The sequence below is a fragment of the Lithobates pipiens genome, unplaced genomic scaffold (genome assembly GCF_037356315.1).
Source record: "Lithobates pipiens isolate NorthernLeopardFrog02 unplaced genomic scaffold, aLitPip1_a1.2 Scaffold_13, whole genome shotgun sequence".
Taxonomy (NCBI): Eukaryota; Metazoa; Chordata; class Amphibia; order Anura; family Ranidae; genus Lithobates; species Lithobates pipiens.
In genome coordinates this window covers 499,351,455-499,361,054 of record NW_027507718.1, presented here as the reverse complement: position 1 = coordinate 499,361,054, position 9,600 = coordinate 499,351,455, and positions in this window count along the sequence as shown.

Genomic DNA, 9,600 nt, shown 5'->3' with positions numbered 1-9,600 from the left:
GCGTGCAAAATCTGGTGCAGCTGTGCATGGTAGCCAATCAGCTTGTAACTTCAGCTTGTTCAATTAAGCTTTGACAAAAAATACTGAAAGCTGATTGGCTTCTATGCAGAGTTGCACCAGATTATGCTCTCTCCAGTTCTAGTAAATCAACCTCACTGTGTACCATCATCATGATTCTTGCTGTCTACTTGCCCCTCAAATTTTTTTTTATAGGCTTTAAAATGAAATTTCACCCAAAAGGGGAGGATCTGCTTGTTTGCCTCCCCCCCTCTTTACCATTTGGCACTGGTTTTGACAGGTACCCACCAAGATCGCCCCTGCGATCCAAGCTGAAGTTCTGCCCCCTCCCGTCATCTGCAGACTTCTGGGACACATTCCAGGTCCCAGAAGACTATGGGGCCCAGAGTGCCTTTGTTAAGATATCGGCACTAGGGACCCAAAGCCCAATGAGGAACAGGCTTGGATAAGGACAGTGCTGGACCCCTGGACAGGTAAGTGTCTTTTTTATCTGCTGAGCTTTTTTGAGGTAGACTGAAGCTCCTCCTTAACCACTTGCTGACAAGCTCACATACATTTACTGCGGCAGGTTGGCAGCACTGTGTGAATTGCCGTACCTGTACAGTGACTCGCTTAGGAGCAGTTGCGGGCGGACACGCAATCTTGTTCCTGCTGCATGCTACGGGAGCGTGCCTGCAGGTCGGGCAGACTCGAAGCCCGCTGGTGACCCGTGATCGCCTAGTACGGGGATCTGCCAGTGTAAACAAGCGGATCCCCATTTTGACAGGGGACGTGTGAGAGATCTTCTGTTCCCAGTGATCAGGAACAGTGATCTGTCATGTCCCAGTGAGTCCATCCCCCCCTACACACAGGGAACACACTTAACCCCTTGATCGCCCCCTAGTGTTAACCCATTCCCTGCCAGTGTAATTTTTACATTTTTATAGCACGGGTGTAATAATGTCACTGGTTCCTAAAAAGTGTCATATGGGGTAAGATTTGTACGCCGCAATGTTGCAGTCCCGCTAAAAATTGCAAATTGACACCATTAGTAGTAAAAAAATAAAAAAATAAAAATAAAAGTCCCTAAATCTATTCCATAGTTTGTAGACGCAATAACTTTTGTGCAAACCAATCAATATACGCCTATTATGTTTTTTTTACCAAAAATATGTAGAAGAATATATATCGACCTAAACGAAATTAAATATTTTTTGGATATGTATTAGAGCAAAAAAAAAAAAGGTTATTTTTTTCAAAATTGACGCTCTTTGTTTATGGCGCGAAAAATTCAAATTGCAGAGGTGATCAAATACCACCAAGAGAAAACTCTGTTTGTGGGAAAAAAAGGATGTCAACGTCGCACAGCGTCACAGTTTAAGTGATGCAGTGCCGTATAACAAAAAATGGCCTGGTCATTAAGGGGGAAAATCTTTCAAGTCCTTAAGTGATTAAGTACCCTCTATGGAATACTTGCCATCTGCTAGGTTTTGAACGTACCTTCTAAAAATATTGATATAGGCCTTTACCCCATCTCTCCTCCTTGTTCCAACTGGTTTCTGCTGTGAACCCCTCATCTTCATGTACAGTTACCCTCTGAGAGATCCAGGATCTATTGTAATGGGGTAATGGTTGACAAATTAACCACCCCCCCACCCCTTTAGAAGCAGGTCACTACAAATGCCTATATATATATGTAGCACTGACCCCCGAAGGAACTGCTGGTTTGAATTGGGCCTGCACTCTACCAATAAACCCCACTCATTTGACTCAATCCCCTTGGCACAGCTGTGGTGCAATGTAATACAGTACAATATAAAACAATGTAAAGTACCTGTATAATACCTTCAGGATCCTCTGGCTCCACCTGGTGGGGAAAAACAGCACACCACACAACTGGGCACTTCACCAGAAATATTTTTACTGCAAGTATATTAAAGCAGGTGGTTACAGAGATTGCACTGCCATCCCAACATAGGGTGTCAGTACAATATAAATCAACAGACAAATACAATATGAAAGATGTATATATATTTCTATGTATCTAAACCTGGGAGCTCCCGCTACTTAAAAGTTATACGTGAGGCCTCACTTAAAGTACTCTCTCCCATATCTTCTTTTTTCGCTAGCCAGAGATGACTCCTCTGATATTTGTAATCCAAAAGGTAGGTAAGAGTTAGCTTAAGGTACTCCAGGTATAACTCCAAGAACTTATACACAACGCTTGGGCACTAAAGTGAAGTAGGCCTCAAGCCTGCTCAATGTCAGTTGCTCTGTTACGCCTCCGTGGAAAACAGGTTCCAGCGAGGCCTGTAAGTGAGTCTAACTGTGTGCATCAAATTAGCAAACGGCGGGACGTAACCCGCTCACCAACTGGATCGGAGTTCTGGGTGATGACTTTGATCTGGTAACTGTAGCTTGCTTCTGTATCAGCTGGGCAGATGCTCTGTGTCACTCCGCTGACTGTATCTGGTCCTCCGATACTCCGATAAGCGTCTCTCGGCCTCGTCAATCTGATCACCAGCTCTCAGGCTCCATCAAATCACCCTGCAAACAAGCAGGTTTGCAATTCACAAAGGCTGTGGGCCCTGTCTCCCAGGAGGCCCTTCACACAGATCCCCACAGGCTGGCCATGCGATCCCAAGAGAGCTAAAATGGCCGCTCAGGGTCCTTTTATGTCCTACCAAGCATGCACTGCCTGAGAAAGTGTTCATGGGTAGGTTAGCAAGCCACCTGGGTAAAAGGGTCAACCTTCTGATCAAAACAACAGGCACTTCCTCCTAAGCCATAGACTTTTGATTATTACATGGAAACACACATTAATAAACAAGCATGTCAGCGCTATATATATATATATATATATATAATATATATATATATATAATATACAATAAAGTCAATGGGTAAATTAGAAGGTACTTCTGAAACTATGGATGATTTACAGTAAATGCCAATATACTAAATATATAGTTCAACATGACTGTTAACAAACCACAAAATGCAGCTGACAAGTAATATAGGATTTGCATGCCTAACTTAGTAGAAGTAACACATATCTATTACGCCTTTCATGTTTTCAAGCTGCAACACTGCACAAATATGGATCACTGTAATTCTTTAATTGAGAAAGGCTTTCGTAAAGAAAAAGATGAAAGCAAAAAGATGCTGTCTCTGATTACAAATAGTACAAATATAAGAATCAAAACAAAAAAAAATCTAAAATCAAAAGAATCCATCACATAAAAAAAGTGTTTGCATCAATTTTACATAAATATTACTCTTTTAAAGTAAAGTCTCCGACTCTGATTCTTCTTTTCATTTAGCCCATTATAATAAGTAATTATCAAACTATAGCCACTGTAATCCAGCCCAAATCGCATATTACTTACTGTTTAAAGAAACTTTAGAAAACTTGTTTCCAGGGGTTAGGCAGCACCATCTTAAGTATTGTTTTCTAAATCCCCAGTGGAGTGTATTTCCGCCCTTACATTGAGCACTTCCTGTGCTGTTAACCAAGCCTCCTTCTCAATCCATTTCTATGGCAACCCTGCTTCCCTGCTCATAGCTGATTTGTTTTATTTCATAGTATTTACTTATGCCGATTATCTAGTGTTTGCCTTTGTCAGTCTTATCAGCTTCAGCTGATAAGACTGCAGTAATGCTGTCCGATGCCCTGGTTTACACTGAATGTGATGTCACATGGTCACATGGGGTGTAGGAGGAAGCTCTGAATGATTCTGCTGGCTCCTGGGATTTCAGTGCTGTGTGCTGTAGGAAGTCCCGATAATAGATAGATAAGCACACAGAATTTGCCGTAAATCAGGGGAGATCTGGGCATGCTCAGTGACGTCATTCTAAAGGAAAAAAGGATTACAACAATACTAAGCAAGTAAGGAGATTTCTACTAGCAGTGTTCATTCAGGTTTTTTATGCTGATTTACACGGGACAAAGTTATGGGGGATGGTTTATAACCACTTTAAAGAGTGATATAATGATTTTATACATTTAATTTGAATCATGCTATTCAAAATTGAATTTCGGCCTTCTCTTTTGCTCCCCAACCCTCTTTAACTTGTCTTTGGCATCAAAAATAATTATAATAAAAATGACAAAATGCCTCTTTAACTCAACTACTGTAAATCTATAGCCACAGGACATTCTTTTATGAGTCTTTTTTTTTCTGTGCACAGGAGGTAGGGTCCTTCTTTGGGTTTTGCCTTTACCATATGTTTAGCTTGGACAGCTCCTATCGACTGTTCAACGGCAGGGTCCTCTCAGTATCTGAAAGACGTACTGAAGTGGCTATTTGTCAGTGCAGGAGGCTTTACCGGGAATGGTTAGCACATGCACATCTAGACTGGATTACCAGTTCTCCACACTTGAAAGTGGACCCAGAGATTGGTTTTAAGATTATTACATTTTTTAAAGAGGAACTTAGCTTCTTTCCTATTTTGGCTTAAAGTGGTTGTAAACCCTTACAAAACCACTTTGACCTACAGGTAAGCCTAGATTAAGGCTTACCTGTAGGACAAAGAAATATCTCCTAAATCTACACGGTTTCGAAGATATTTGGCAAAAGACAGGCACCGCTGTCTATGGTGCGTAAGCTCACTGAGCGTGCTGCTGTTAATGGCTCCCGTGCACATGCGTGGGAGTGACGTCATCGTGGTTCCGTCGAATGACAGTGCCGGAGCAGCGAGACCCACCAAGAAGATGGACGCTCCGTACACAAGGGGACAGCGGTGACATCGCTGGCTCCTGTGTCAGGTAAGTGACACATAATGGACTACTATGCGATGCATAGTAGTCCATTATGCTTTACCTTTGCAGGGGATCAAAGAGGAGGTAAACCTTTCAGGGTGAACACTGAGGGTGAACACCCTCAGTGGGCTGGCTGCAAGCACTAGGAAGAGAAACAATCGGCTCTCTGTTGACATGCTGTGGTGCATGCATATGACCTGTAGATTGTAATGAAGCCTGCAGGCAGCTGGGGGCACAGCAAGCCTGTCTAGGCAAGAAATATAATGTGTAGGCATAGGTGTGCGCAGCCTATTGCATTAGGGTACAGTATGCACACCAAATCTCAAAAACATGTATGTATGTACAGTATCTCACAAAAATGAGTACAACCCTCACATTGTTTTAAATATATTATTATCTTTTCATGTGACAACACTGAAGAAATTACACTTTGTTACAATGTAAAGTAGTGAGTGTACAGCTTGTATATCAGTGTAAATTTTGCTGTCCCCTCAAAATAACTCAATGCACAGCCATTAATGTCTAAACTGCTGGCAACAAAGTGAGTACACCCCTAAGTGAAAATGTCCAAATTGGGTCCAAAGTGTCTTTGTACTCCTCACCTGGTTGCCAACACACACACTTGACACCATCTGAACCAAATAAGTTTATCTTGGTCTCATCAGACCACAGTAAATGGTTCCAGTAATCCATGTCCTTAGTCTGCTTGTCTTCAGCAAACTGTTTGCAGGTTTTCTTGTGCATCATCTTTAGAAGATGTTTCCTTCTGGGAGGATGGCCATGCAAACCAATGTTATTCAGTATATGGCGTTCTGTCTGAGCACTGACAGGCTGATCAACCACCACTTCAACCTCTGCAGCAATGCTGGCCGCACTCATACATCTATTTCCCAAGACAACCTCTGAGCATGTGCAATCAACTTCTTTGGTCGACCATGGCGAGGCCTGTTCTGAGTGGAACCTGGCCTGTTAAATCGCTGTATGGTCTTGGCCACCATGCTGCAGCTCAGTTTCAGGGTCTGGGCAATCTTCTCATAGCCTAGGCCATCTTTATGTAGAGCAACAATTCTTTTTGTTCAGATCCTCAGAGAGTTTTTTTGCCATGAGGTGCCATGTTGAACTTCCAGTGACCAGTATGAGAGAGTGAGAGCAATAACACCAAATTTAACACACCTGCTCCCCATTCACACCTGAGACCTTGTAACACTAACGAGTCACATGACACCAGGGAGGGAAAATAACTAATTGGGCCTAATTTGGACATTTTCACTTAGGGATGTACTCTCTATTGTTGCTAGCAGTTTAGACATTAATGGCTGTGTGTTGAGTAATTTTGAGCAGAAAGCAAACTTATACTGTTATACAAGCTGTACACTCACTACTTTACATTGTAGTAAAGTGTATTTTCTTCAGTGTTGTCACATGAAAATATAGAATAAAATATTTACAAAAATGTGAGGGGTGTACTCACTTTTGTGAGATAGTGTATGTATACAAACACACACACACACACACACACACACACACACACACACATACAGTCTTCCTTGCAGCATTCAGACCCGCAGTCACAGTGGGGATTATTTACTAAAGGAAAATCCACTTTGCACTGAAAGTGCACTTGGAAGTGAAGTCGCTGTAGATCAGAGGGGGACATGCAAGTAAAATAAAATACAGCATTTTAGCTTGCACACGATTGGATGATAAAATCAGCAGAGCATCCCCTCATTTCAGGACTACCCCTTAGATTGAGAGTGATTGCACTTCCAAGTGCACTTGCAGTGCAAAGTGTATTTGCCTTTTGTAAATAACCCCCATGATCTCCTTGCCTGCAGATTCAGAGAGAGGGAAATTCTTCCGCATTTCTCCTTAAGGCAGAGTCGCTCAGTGGGAGATCTCTCCCACCCTCCCACTGGCACACAGAGCAATAATGCTAATGCGAATGGAGTGATTAGGGTGTGCCTAGGCACACCCGGCACACCCTGTGCTCACGCCTATGAGTGTGGGTCGAATTTGACTAAAGAAAGGTATTTAAAAATATACATTTTCAAAATAAACATTTTTTACAGCATACATCCAAGCACATCGTAGGGCTTATTTACTAAAGAGTAAAGCATGTTCAATTTGCAAAATTGAGAATTTTAATTTCCCCAAAGGCTTGATGAAAATTGGGAGATTTTAGTGAAAATTTTCCATTTTAGTGAAATGCACTGGAGTCATTTTCAGTGGTTGTTAAGGATGCAATGGCCTTTAAACGGCTCCTGAGGGTTATGGAACTTTCTTTTAACTATCCTGGAACTATTCTTGTATTAAAACACATCTCCTCATTGTGTAACTAGGGTAAGTCTATGTCAAGGTTACAGTTAATTACTAAGTGGGGGTAGTATCATCCGAATATCAAATGAAGGATTTGGTAAGGAGGCCTCCTTCCCAACAGCCGCTCATTGGCCTCATTATTTTACAGTGAGAAAAAAAAAACAGACAATAAAGGAAAAAAAAAGTTAAAGCAGTAAAAGTAATAATCTAATCCATACACAAAAGGGGAAAAAAAAACACAATTACAATTCAATTAGTAAAATGTGCAAATTCTGGGTGAAAGTTAATTGAATCTTATGTGAAAATATTTATAAATCGTCTTTGGAAAAAAGCAAAAAAACATCTAAATAAAAAAAATAATAATAATATTTTTTATTTTATTTTTTGCCCAAGCAATTGCAATGAGAAATGTTTCTGTTTCAAGAGTAAATTTACTTTAGCATCACTCCAACTATTCCTGAAAACAAACCCAGTAAAGAAAAATAAAAACGTGTCCAATTTGAAAAATCCTTTGATTTCCTTGATAACTTAAAGAAGAATTTTAGGCATGGGTATTTCATATAGTTACATTGCTCTAGCTTGGGCTAATGTAACTATGTATAAACCATACCTGGCCAATGTCCCTGGAATCTGGTAGACACTGCTATTACAATGATCTCCACTTGATTCAGGCCAGGGCTGCTTTTAGAAAGCACAGGGCCCCATATAGCCAACCTGACACGACACCCCACCCACAAAAAAAACCACAGATTATTATGCTTGCGTTACGAATGAACACAGTGAATGATCTGTACAGATCACTAATTGTGTTTGTTCAGGAAAGGAAGTGACTGGTAACATATTTACTGAACCCTTTCCCTACTCTCCATCCTAAAGGAATCTATTGTAGAAAAAACTAAAAGAGGGCACACCAACCTTGCGCATTATCCAAGTATTGTTTATTGGAATAAAATAGGGTTGTGGAAATTAAAGATTAATTCCTTGATTAATCGATACATTTTTTTGATCGATCAAAATTCTTTTGATCGGTACTCACCTCTCCGCCAGCTTCCAGGTCTTCAGGGTGTTCCGTCTGAGATCTGTTGATGTCACGGACATCAACATCACTGGACTCCTCCCCTCTTCCCCTAGTGCCTCCATATGCTAACAAAGGGAAGGGGGAGGAGTCCAGTGATATTGAAGATCTGATTGAACGTAACGCATACGGGGGAGGAGCTACGCATGGCGTCACCTGCTGCTGCCCTACAGAACTAACAAGATTGTCCGCTTTACATGCTGTGTTTTTATCATCTTTATGTGAGTAGTTTGTGTTTGAACACAAAAATTAAATCTTATACTTAAGCGGTGAACACTTAGATCTTTTCTTTCTACCTTTGACCTGGTGTCCTTGCTGAGATCTAAGGAGACGTGAGAGACATTTCTGGTCCGCGTTAACCCCTTTGATACCCGCTTGCATGACCACCTGTTTGCACAGGGGTCCATGCCACAAGGTGAGAGTGATTAGTTAGACCGGAGGTGGAGGGATTGTCGCGTTACTGTGGAAAAAAATCACTTACCTCAGTGCTACCATTTGAATTTAAAATGTACTTGTGTGAACTGTGAAGTTAAGTCATGGATTATGGAAAATAACTAGTGTCGGGTGATTGTATATAGTGTATACCACATTTACCACTGACTGATGCAGAGTTGCAATGCAAGGAGATCAGCTAAAAGTAGTTGGATCTGTATGTGCGTTATAATTATTCGAAATTAGTCGATTCATCTATAAAAAAAAACAAAAAACGATTAATCGAACACAAACATTGTAATCAGTAACAGCCCTAGTATAAAAAGAAAGGAAGTATACTCACAAACAAGTCAATAATAAAAGCATTTCAAAGTCCACAATAGACACAAAGCGACCAGGTCACTGAGACCGTGTCCAGCATGCTGGAGGACCTTTCAGAAGGCTTATGGATTTTGAGGGCAATAGATTCTCAGAAGAATCTATTGTGTGTTTGCAGCTGCTGGTGAAAAGGAGAGGACAGAAGCCGGCAGCACTGCTGGAGTGGGGTTACACAGGGGGAAACATATTGTGCAAAGGGAGGGTGATGGGTGTGGTAGGGGGGCAAATTCTGGAACCAGTCTTGGGCCCAGGCCAGCAGAGGGGGCCCAAGCAGCTGGGTGAATCGGGTGGGGTAGGGAGGCTCATCGGCACAGCGGAGGGGCATTTACTGGATCCCCTCCCCTGTATGGCTCTCTCAGCAGCAGCTGAAAGCCAGCGGGAGGGAGAGAAGAAGAAGCCTGCTTTTAGCTACTGCAGAGAGAGTCATACAGGGGATGGATTCCAGTAAATGCCCCTCCGCTGTGCCGATATCCCATCCGATTCACCCAGCTGCTGGGGCCCCCCCTGCTAGCCTGGGCCCCATATAGGAGGACTGCTGGTACACCCTTATCCATGCCCCTGCTTCAGGGGCCCATGCCAAGCTGCTGAACTTTTGCTTACTGAACAGAGGAGATTGTCCTCTCATCACGCACATACCTGG